This window comes from Gopherus evgoodei, chromosome 3 (genome assembly GCF_007399415.2).
Source record: "Gopherus evgoodei ecotype Sinaloan lineage chromosome 3, rGopEvg1_v1.p, whole genome shotgun sequence".
In the NCBI taxonomy this organism is placed as follows: Eukaryota; Metazoa; Chordata; order Testudines; family Testudinidae; genus Gopherus; species Gopherus evgoodei.
The window spans coordinates 148,902,974-148,915,125 of record NC_044324.1 but is presented as its reverse complement, the minus strand read 5'-3'; the positions used below and the strand labels follow the sequence as shown (position 1 = coordinate 148,915,125).

General features: G+C 38.6%; 1 protein-coding gene across 4 annotated transcripts in view; it reads right to left on the bottom strand.

Annotated features, from left to right (window-relative positions):
• The window catches only part of CHRM3 (cholinergic receptor muscarinic 3), a 475,313-nt gene that overhangs the window by 152,089 nt on the left and 311,072 nt on the right, over positions 1-12,152 (bottom strand). Inside the window, exon 2 of one of the 4 annotated variants that reach the window (XM_030556974.1) lies at positions 6,481-6,517. The exons of the other annotated variants lie outside the window; for them this stretch is intronic. The gene's annotated coding sequence lies outside the window, so the exon portion shown is untranslated. The remainder of the gene's footprint in view (positions 1-6,480; positions 6,518-12,152) is intronic. 4 annotated transcript variants of the gene reach the window in all.

Sequence of the window (12,152 nt, the reverse complement as noted above, 5' to 3'; positions counted from 1 at the left end):
ACAGCCCTTTCAAAACTGGCCCAATGCCTCATGGCATTGGGGTGGAAGAGCCACAATAACATCTCCCACTACTGAGATCATCAGGCACTTAAAACAAAGACATTCAAAAGGTAGTAGCTGACAATTGCAATTCTATGTACACTTTCTGCTTGCTGAACTGTGGAGAAGAATTAGCTCATAGGAGAAAAGAGACTTTTCATCAGCTCTCTTCTTTTATCAAAAGATTAATCAGTAGAGACCACCAAGAGAAGAGTATTAATTGGGAAACATATGATTTCAGAAAGAAGCTTTGGGAGAGCCAAACAAGTATTTAAATTGTACTATAATGTCCTCAAATAATGACCCCAAAGAAACAGTTGGGGAGCGAGGGCTTGGGTGTCCTACATATCATCAGCAGGGAGATGACCCCTCCTCCTTTAATATCTCCCATTTTTCTCCTCATACAAGGAGAGGGAGATGGGAATGATGTAACTGGTACCTGTCTGGGTATTATTTGGAAACGATTAAGGAAAGGATAATGAACTGCACTGTACAATTTGTTGCTGGGTATTCCCACATATTTTAAGTGAATAAAGGAGAGGCCTAATGAAACCACATCAGCTGCTCCTGTCATTCATCTGGCATGATCAGATAATGATACTATAAAACACATGCACTTTGTTACCAAAAAACCACACTGTATATGTGAAATATTGTATTATTTATGCCAGGGCAGACGTAATTGTACATGTTTATATAGGTTCATTTGAATCCTTTTTATTCAGTTTTTTAAATGTAGATTCAGCCAAAAACCAAAGGGCAGTGAGATTTTTTTTATTTGACTAGGGCAACAGCTTCATGATTCATATGATCCACAAACCCTAATCGATAGTCATGACTATGCTTTTGATTTAATTTAAATTGTACAATTTATGCTATGATTTTTAGAGGTAATCAGTGCACTGAAGCAATCTGAATATCAACAAATGTGTTATGGAAACAGCTTTTGTTTGCTTATTTATTAAATATAGCACAAGGACAATTTTAGCATTTTGAAACTTTTTTTATTTAAAAAATACAAATTGGATTATTTTAGGAATGAAAGTCAAGCATTGAAAGCAAATGTAATTGATTTTGTCTCTTATTTTTCTCTCTCTCTCAGAACAGCTGCTGGTTTATGGATGGAAGAGAGCCTTATTTTCTCTGATTGTATCTATAAATTCTTATACTAGCAGAAGAATCCAGCCACCCAAACAGCCCACCACACTGAGCAAAGCAAATGCCACTCTGTTCCAGCGCATGACAAAACTATTTATTAACTTATATATGTGAACAAGAAGAGAAAAACAAACAAACAAAAAAAGAAAACAGTGGGGGAAAAGATTTCCTGTTAATGACAATCTGCTGAAATCCCTTTCAGGCTTATCTACTAGTACTGAGGATTATCTACTCCTAATGCAACACTAGATATAATAAAGAAAACACAGTGTCCTGTTTCAGCACTGATGCAAAGATAAATTGCTGGTCTTTGAGCTAAATAAAACCATTTATAATATATCTACTGATGCAGCAACTTTGTATAGACAAAGCCCCTTTATTTATGGAATTCATAGATCCTGTAAGTTTGCTATACCAAAAACAATATTATATCACAATAAGGCTAAATTTAGTGCCTTGCACGGTGTCAAGTTGCATCTGAAGAAGTGAGGGTTTTTTTACTTATGAAAGCTTATGCCCAAATAAATCTGTCAGTCTTTAAGGTGCCACCAGACTCCTTGTTATATCACATTAGTGTCTCTCTACAAAGGCCTCATGCTTTTGTATAGGCTTGATTAACAGAATTATAACAACAACAGACCTCCTGTTACTTTTTTCAACTAGAATTTCATTTAATATGGAGAATGCAGCTGTTTTTCCTCTTACCTTTAATGGGCACATGCCAAAAGACTGTTCACAATCAAAGACATTTTTCAGTATGCTGATGGTACAGTAATCCTTTATTTACACAGATCGGCTGCCATGGCACAGTACTAAAATTGTCAGATGAAATGGTCAGAATTATCCAGTGGCTTGATAAAAATCAGCTTACTTCAAATCTAATCTGGAGACAGTATACAGATAGCCGTGTGTTACAGAAACTGCAACTATTACAGAACAACACTGACAAAGGATAACACTGAACCACCAGCCACAACACTACATAATTTTTTAAATTAAAATAAAGGTACACATTCACTGTAATGCCAGATTAAATAGCAAACTAGGGGAAACTGACTTGATAAAACAAATAGCTAGATGATAAGTTGAGACAGTTTGATTGCAACCTAGTTAAAATTTCCATTTAAGAAAAGGGTTAAGAAAGAACAGCTTTTTTTTTTTTAACTTGCAGTTTTCCTTCATGTTTAAGTTAATAACAGGGGAGGTATATACTACGTGTGTGGTTTTTAAGCAAAAGTATCAGAGTCCAAACAAAAGACCCTTAGGAAAGACTTAAATGAACCACAGGGTGCACCAACATCTAATGAACCCATAAACTACAACAGAGTCTTGAAGGCAGAAGAACAAATAATCCACAGCAGCTAATTTCGGGGTTCTCTTAGAAAGATAAGAACAGGATGACACGGATGATATTCCATCCAGCCCTGCTAGCGTCCACAAGAGAATTTAAAAAAAAAAAATCTCATGAACAAAAGGAGCTGAACGATAGGCATAGACTCTTTAGGTTTCATCAACTGCCAGTGCCAATAGACTGAAGCCAAGGGAATCTAAAGATTAAAGAAACTGTCAGAATTCCACTGCCATCACCTTCTTTAGATTTCAGATATAAATTATTTCTTGGAATAGAGGTAGAGGGAAGAGTTCCCAGTACTTTCTAATCCCAAAACCTATTACCATCAATTTATCCTGCATATCACTAAAAAAGCACCTCTATTATCTGTTAGGAGAGGGAATCTAACTTTTGTTCCAGCTAGAGTAGTGCATAACCTGGCTTTATGAAAAATTTCCCTTCCTGAAATGCTCAGTTTGTATTCACTCCTGGTTTCATCACTTGGGAAAAGTTGTGGTTTTTGAAAGCGCATGGTTTCAGGAGCTATTCATGAAGTAATAGAAAAAGACAACTAATTCCACTATTACCTTCCTACCATACAACAGCAATCAACAGCAGTGAAGCAATGGTTAGTTTTCACATTACATTTACTTCAATTCATTCCTTTGTATGGGAAAAGAATAAAGAGTGAAAAAGCAAATTAAAATGCTTGGTATTTAATGAGATCAATACAATTTTTTTGGAAACAAGATCATAGCATTTGACTACCAAAGCTGGAGGAGATACAGTGTGAATAAATATGGGGGAAGCATTTTCCTATCCTCTCTTGGAAAATCAACTTTAAGCAGAGAAATCAGCCTATACAAAGTACACCTAAATCTTTCCATTTGTTTCCAGAACTCCAATGTAACCAATACCATGATGTAACAGTCAGGTAGGAAAGTATTCTGGATAATCGCATACATTACTAGAGACCAGTCCTGCAAAAGTGGATATGTGGATACTCATTATTATTTGGAATCCCACTGGAGTCAGTGGTTAGATATAAATACCACAAACTTCGCAGCATCCTCTCTACTTATCATAGGGAATACTTTAAACAGTGCAAATATCATGGTAATATATTTAGTTATCTAAGCCATTACCTAGTCCATTCCCTAGCAAGTTGTGAAGGACTCGGCTTCTGAGCCCTGATCTGGATCAGACTAAAGTCACTGCCAAAACTTTGATGGTGGGATTTGGTCCCTAATTAGCACAGCCAAGGGTCGCACTTTGCTAGTTATGGACTTAATCCTGCATACCTTACACAGGCAATAGTACTGTTGAAATCTGAATGCCAGGGTTCAGTACAAATATTTTACAGCATGTATATATGCTTGGCTTATGTCAACAAAACAGCACACAACTGGTAGTAAATCACCACCAACAGAAGTTGGCCCAATAAAAGATAGTACCGCACCCACCTTGTCTGTCTAATATCCTGGGACTGACTTGGCTACCACAGCACTGCATACCTGGTAAATAACTGACCTATGTTGTTTCCCTGACAGGGAGAAAGAGGCAAAATCCAGAAAAAAAAAATCTGTCCACAGTCTCTGCAAAGAAATCCTGACAAAATTCAGTCTCTTATGTGGAAACTTGTATTAAAATATTCATCTTACAACTTGTACTGGTTCTGCAAATATTCATGAGAGAGAGAGAGAGAGAAAGAGAGAGGTGGTGATGAAATGCTGATTTGGTACTGCAGGCTTTTTAAAATAAAAAAATAAAGATAATTAGCAGACCTCCCATAGCAAGTCAAGATTCCAAGTCAAAATGAATAGAGTGGAGGATTAAACACTTTCCAAAAAGCATCTGAATTGTTTGTGTAAGCATGGCACATTCAAACAAATCAGATGCATGTATCATTCCTTTCACCTTGGGTTCTGGAATGAACTGATGTTCACCACTAGAATTTGTGCAGAAATTGTATTCACCAACCTCCTCCCCTTGAATTACCAAACTGAAGTCAATCCTGCATTCATTACATATTTTAGGATTTTAGCTATGCCAGGAATGCTGCGGATGCCCCCTTGTTATCTCTAAGCTGCATAAAGGAAATGATGGCATAGCAGTGAATTACTGTATTCTGCAATCTGCCTTCTCTAAAGAGTGGTGTGTGATTATGCCACTTCAGGAACAGCACAGAGAAGGAATCGTGCTTCAGAGAAGCATAATTCCTTTGCTCCCAGAGATGTAGTAATCTGCCACTGATCCCTTATCAGTGGGGCATTATTACCCTCACCTTCATGCAAAATCAGCTGTGGTGGTTGGCATGTTCAAGGCTAAAGTACCTGCTTGAGAGGTGAGGAAAAGGGAAAAATTACAAGTGGAACATTTGCTTATCCTTGTCTGTTTAGACCTATGGTCTAGGGAGGCTGTACAGGAGCCTACATTTACCAGTTATGCCCTGTGCAGGCATGTAGGCTGGGCCATGATCTGGGCATTAGTTAATGTTGTTGATATGTGGGCAAAAATAAGTATACTCGCTCTGCGGCAAAAACAGAAGTAAACTAATTTTTTATCACTACCTTAACCAGATAGGAACCAGATCTACTGAGTGAAAAAGGCCATACTGATCTCATCATTTTTCAGAAAGGCACTGCATTTTATGAATTTGGGGATTATAGTCATAGAATCTGAAAGGCTTTGAGCCTTTTATTATACAAGGTCAGATTCTGATCTCTTTTACAACAGTGTAAAACTGGAGTAAAGCTGATTCAAAGCAGCGATTCCACTTTTTGAATGGTGCAACGGATATTAGAACCAGGGCTTTGGCACTAAACTCAGTTTAATTTTAACTTTGAAGGCCTCACCCTTCAGTTCTAACTCAGGAAAAAAGTGCCACTTATTTGCATTGAAGTTTTGCATGCAGATCTGCATGATTTGCAGGGACTGCAGATCACTGTTCCTTCAGAGTAAGCCTAAAATTAAAATGGTACAATGGCACAGCTGCAGTGCGAAGCAGCACCGCTGTAGCACTTCAGTACAGACACTCACTACATCAACAGGGCAGGTTGTCCTGTCACTGCAGTTAATCCACCACCTTGAGAGGCGGTAGCACTGTAGACACTAGAGGCTATGTTGGAATATCTACATCTCTCAGGGTTTGGATTTTGCAGACCCTAAGAGACGTAGCTATCAGTGGAGGTTTATAGACATTATTCTGAAAAGTTTGTCAGGATACCAAAATGAAGAGATGTCAGCAGCATTACAATCTCATAAAATCAGGAGACTTCATTTACTGGGCAACTTCAATCAATATAACACATGAATGTTACAAATCTATATCTATCACATTTCCCAGATTCTCAAAGGAGTTAAGTGTAGCCATCAGTTTCAAATATTTGATTTTATAACTAATCCCAGAACTATTGTAAATTTCAGTTAGAACTGATTTTAAGGATATTTTAAAAAGTAAATGTATTCCTTTAATCTTTGTCTCTCTATTGCTTCACTTTTCATGTTGCTGTCATTCTTTCTTTTTTTGCTCTTTTGGCTTGACTGATTTATGGACAATTCCATACATGGGTAAAGGCAGACATCAGACCATTTAAAGAAAAAGGCTCTTTTGAGTTAAATACCTATTTTGATAAAAGGTTGCGAATGCATGAAACAACATAAAAAGTCTAAAAGTTTTCAAAAAATATATCCAAGGGATATATATACATATACACACATAAAATAAAATAAAGAAATGTATATATAAAGAAAAACATTTTATTTTATTTTTTGTATCCAGGGGAAGAAAATCATTATTTTAGATTAATTTCCTGAAGACCTGGGAATATGTATCAAATCCTTTAAATCCATTAATAACTTGGCATTAAGTAGTAATTATTAAGACCAAGCTTCACAAAGCTTTTCTTCATAAAAGGGGTTATAAAGACACTATACAAAATTCAATAACTTACTTTGTTTGATAACATGCTTCTTAGTTCAAAATGGTGCCTGAAAGGGGAAAAAGTTTTAAAAGAGTGTATTAAATACAGTACCTTATCAATACCTAAGTTACACTAGAAAAATTGCTTTCATTAACTGCATGCTTTAGGCCCTGAGCACCCCCAGCATTTCTAGTAAAATGGCTGCAGAATGAGATCAGGATGCTAAGGACAGTTGATTTTCATATTTACATGAAAACAGAATTTTCCTTGACTATATATTTATTGGAAATAGCAAAAGCATAAATGTCTCATTCATTGTAATTATTGAGAAATGAGTTGGAACATGAATAATGAGGAGTAACACACTGAACTTTTTTTTATATCACTGAAAATATATAAAAAATGTTATGACTGTCTTATGTACATGTAATATATCCTTAAGAGAAATTGATCTCAAAATTATTTTAAATTTCTTTGTTATTTTATTTGACAGTATAAATTATTTTAGTCTCATCTTCAGTAGACAGAAATGATTGAGGCAGGATGCTGGGGCTACAGGAATTTGATAATTAAAAGGTGGCTAGAAAAATTAATTGACTCCACCTTTCAAAAATATATCATTGCATGCTCAACATTTTTTCTTAATTATGTTCAGAAATTTGAACTTCTGCTAGCTGCTATTTTGTATTGAGAATGCACAAACAAGTAATTAACGTATTGCTATATCCCCATTGTTCTGTTTCTGACACATCTATGCTTGTAAAATATATTCAGAAAACTATACTCTGAGAATGCAGTGTCAGTAAGTAAAATATGAAAATACTGAAGTGTGCAGGGGGAAGATTCAAGATCGCTGGAAGAGAATGGAAAATCTATTCCTTTGCATTTCTTACGTTTTGGCCCAGGGTAAACTGGGATGTATACGCATTACGTGACTTGACAAAAGTTACATAGCAAGCTGTTAGCAGAGTCAGAATTAGAATTGAAAAGTTCCTGATTTGTACGCTTGTGCTCTCTTCAGTAGACAACACTGCCTCTCATTTTAATTTTACATAATCTTATTTGCATTCAGTATATTCTATGCAATAATATGAAGTGTAAATATGTCATATTTGCACCTCATTGTTTTTAAAATCATAACAGATTCCAAAATAAGTGATAATTTTTCCTCTGAGAATTACTTATTCACATCTTTTTCCTGTGCCTGTTTAAATAAGATAGGAATGAAATTAGGATTATCGATAAATTGGGTATATATTTCAGTAGCTACATAAGCGGGTTTAGGTATAACTGAAAAGGTCTGAATAAGTGGATTTGGAAGAGCCAGAAAATCATTCCCATATGAAAGATTATATCCCACCTAATGTAAAATGTGCCAAAAATCTGTATTCAATAACTCAGAAATCCTTCAGCTATAAAGTATTATGTTCTCTGACTACCTAATGTATGGGTATTGACATTTGGGAAGATTAATTTTAGCATCTGGAATAAATTAAATGTCATTTGATAAAGCCTAAGATTAGAGAGTTTTAAATATCCCATATTAAAGGCAGCATATAATTTCATAAATTTAAGTTTTGGCTTTCTCTTTGCCCATAAAAAGCAATATAGGTTTAATTTTAGTCCTGTAATCTCGAGATATTATTTGAGACTTCTAATTAAATTGTCTTTTTTATATATAGCCACTTTAATTGTGCTCTGAATTTTCTAGGTTAAAGGACAAGTGACATTATCAATATGAGTGAATCTCAAAAATGGGCTAAGAACTTGGCTTCCTTTCTATCTTTTCTGACCTTTTATTGTTTACTTTATAGACGGGTGAATAAAATTGTGATACTTATGAGGTATATAAAACCAGACAAACATATGGAGAACAAGGGATGTATGGGGCTGTCACTAGAGCTGGTGGGAACATTTCATTTTGCTAAACCTGAAACATTTCAAGGAGATGTATCAGTTTCTAGAGGGAGAGAGAGAAAAAAATGCACACTGTGACAAAGTTCCTCCTCTACCTTGGTGGGTCCTGTGCTTATTGGCAGATTTGCTCACCTCAGTGATCTGCCCCTCTTGCAGAACTCCCAGTCTGGGTCAGCTCCTCCTGTGCTTGATCAGGAGTTGGGAGGTTTGGAGGGGGGGAACCTGGCCCGCCCTCTACTCTGGTTCCAGCCTGGGACCCTGTGGATGGCAGCTATCTATAGTGCCTCCTGTAACAACTGCATGATAGTTACAACTCCCTGGGCTACTTCCCCATGGCCTCCTCCAAACACCTTCTTTATCCTCACCACAGGACCTTCCTCCTGGTGTCTGATAATACTTGTACTCCTCAATCCTCCAGCAGTACGCTCCTTCACTCTCAGCTCCTTGCCCTCTTGCTCCCAGCTCCTCACACAAGCTCCTTCTCCTCTGGCTCCTCCCTGCCTGACAGGAGTGAGCTCCTTTTTAAACCCAGGTGCCCTGATTATCCTGCCTTGATTGGCTGCAGGTGTTCTAATTAAAGTAGATATCTCCACTGCCTTCTAGAAAGATCTTAATTGGCCCCAGGTGCCTTGATTAACCTGGAGCAACTGCCATTTGGTTACCAGGGTCCTATTGGCATCCAGCGGGGGTGGGTGGGCGAAGCCCGCCCACTTCTAAAGGACCTCCCCTCAGCCTAAGGGGAGGACCCACAGGTCTGGGACACCAAGTAATTACGTGGGACAACTAATGAAAAAATGGGATCGGGAGTGAAGTCATAGGGCTAAACGAAGGGAACCTGATGGAGACATCGAGCAGAGAACCCCGGACAATGACCACTGCTCCTCGAAGGCGTCAAGGGAGCCAGTGGACGCTGCCCAGAGGAACTCTGCCCGGATATGTGAACAGACGGAGGAATGGAAATAGGCCCTACAGTCGCAGGAAATCCCGTCGGCCAACCTCCTCTCCCTGGTGTTGTAGATGGCTAGTTTGGCCAGGGCTAAGAGGAGATTGATAAGGAGATCCCGCGACTGCGTGGGGCCACGGATGGGGAGCGTGTAGATAAAAAGGTGAGGGGAGAAGTGCAACCAAAAACACAATAAAATATTCAAGAGGAGCCGGAACAGGGGCTGCAACCTGGCGCACTCCAAATAAATGTGTGCCAAGGTCTCCTTCTTGCCACAGAAAAGGCATGTGTTAGGGACAGGGGTGAACCGCGCCAAGGACACGCCTGTGCTCAGGGCCCCATGAAGAAGCCACCAACTGATATCCCCAGCGGGCCTTGGAACCAGGGCAGAGTACAGGCTGGCCCACCAGCGCTTCTCACCCTCAAGAGGTGGCAGGTGGTCCTGCCATTTGGTATCGGGGCGGGACGCGAGGGTGAGGGTGTGGAGCACGAGCGAGTACAGATGTTTCCGTGGCGCGGCTTGGAACAGAACCAGCTGCAGATTGTGCAGCCGGCTGGCAGTGAAAGGGTGAGGGGGCCGATAAAAATGTCCACAGGGCCTGGGGTGTTACCAGTGTACTAGGGATTTGTTTAGCCTGGGGCTAACATACCGGCTTCTCAGTACTTTACTGTAGCCATCTGGCCTTGCCCCATCACAACACTCCATAGACTGCTGGCTAGAGCACTGACCTAGAATGTCTGAAATCGAGATTTGAGTCCCTGCTTTGTCTGGATCAGAGTGATCGTGGATGAAAAACCCTGCTTTGAACCTATGTCTTTCACAAGTCAGTATACTAAGCATCAGATTAGTGAGTGAATCACATGCATATCCTGAATTGAAAAGGTCCAGTTTTGATTTGAAAATGGACATTCAGGCATAGGTTTTTTTTGGGGGGGAGGGGGAGCAAAGATGTCAGAAAGGTTCTGTTTTGTTCTAATGTGGAACGAAAACAAACTTTGAAACCTTGAAAGTTGCCATGAAATGGAATAATTGCCCTCCAGTCAGCTCTAGCTGTCACAGCAGAAAGTTACATGTTTGTTTCTGTGAAGATTCAATGGATAGGCCGGTAGGTAGTTATTACAGGAATCAAGGAAGTTCTACCATAAATGGGTCATAGGACACATTATAAAGCAGTGAGTAGTAGCTTCTATAAGTATGTAACACTGGCTCCAGCTTTTCTGCTGCCCCAAGCATCCAAAAAAAAAAAAAGTGGTGGCACTTCGGCGACAGCTCAATCACGCAGCTTCTTCTGCGGCGACTCCTCCCTCTCTTCCTCTTCGGCAGCAATTTGCCACAGGTCAAAGAGGAAGAGTGGGAATGAGGGATCCGCCATCAAATTCCTGCTGAAGACTCAGATGGTGGACAGAGTGCCACCCCTTTGAATTGGCTGCCCCAAGCACCTGCTTCCTACGCTGGTGCTTGGAGCCGGGCCTGTCTGCAAGTTCTGATTTTGAAATATTAAAAGTTTCCACTTTGCTGGGAGAAAAGCTCCTTTGAACCCTGCCTACATGGGATATAAGGGGTTAAGAAATGCAAGATCCTCACAGAATCCATATGTACAGAAAACTTTGGAAATAATGATACTATATTGTGCGAACAGTATCTTAAAGTCTGATCATGCTAAGAGTCCCGCTGACCATCTGCTGCTGATGCTGGATTCAATAGTATTTCTGCTCTCAAAATATCTTCTGTCTCCTGATTCCTGCTGCACTGTCTCCAGTTACAAATAAAATAAATTCAATAACCCAAATATATTTATACAACACCACTATAATATTAAATCTTTGGGAAACAAATGAACAAACAAACAAAAGAAGGCAATGTTTGGGCCAAGTTCAACTTTCATCCAGGGCCAGTTTGATTAAATTATTGGTTCAGGTTTTTTTGTTTTCTTAAGAATAAAAATGTAGTAATGTTACATGTGGGTTACTGACTTCTTAATTTGCAACTTGAGATAGGCAGGAATCAGTAGGGCAAAAGTTATTTTACATAACAGTTTGTTTACCGCTATAGCTTTCCCTTATTTGCTCCCAAAAGGAAATATGCAAGAATTTTATTCCTGTTAATCAGTGCAGTTGGACTGGAATGTCCAATATGTATATTCCCTAAAGACTGACTTTCTAGAATAGAAGTTTATTCACTATCAGCAGCTGCTTTGGAGTTGCAAGGTAACCAATTTGTACTGCTCATCAAACTTTGGTCTCTTATACAAAATGTGGATCTAAAAGAACTGAAATTGATGGGATACAGTTAACATTGTTATTGTCTGTATGGCCACCTTGCTTTAAATTAAAAGGGGAAGAAAAGTATATTACTACATTAAAGATTTTAAATGAATGTTTGTTTTTCTTACATCTACTCAAGTTTAGCTATAGCGTTTGGGATAAACTGGGCTATGTGAATATATGTAATTATTATTTTCTCTTCTACTGAACAGTAATTGGCAGTTTCTGTTATCCAAAAATGTCTTTTTGAATTGGTGAATACATGTGGCCTTTAGAATCAACGTGACAATGAACACATAGATCCCATTCAACATTCCTTGTGCAATCAAAACTCCCATGAGCCCTCAGAGGTACATTTGTGAAGTGGTGCTCATGGTTGTAGCAACAAGACTGTAACATTATGAGTTGCTAATGCAACAAAGACTCCCACTGGCTCTAATGATAATTTGGTAGATAAAACTCCATAACACATTTTGAAAGCATAGGGACATGCTTTCACAGTACTGTACGTACTTGTATATTCTGAATTATGAACATTCTGAATGACTTTTCATGATGGAATCATTTTTTTCCATCT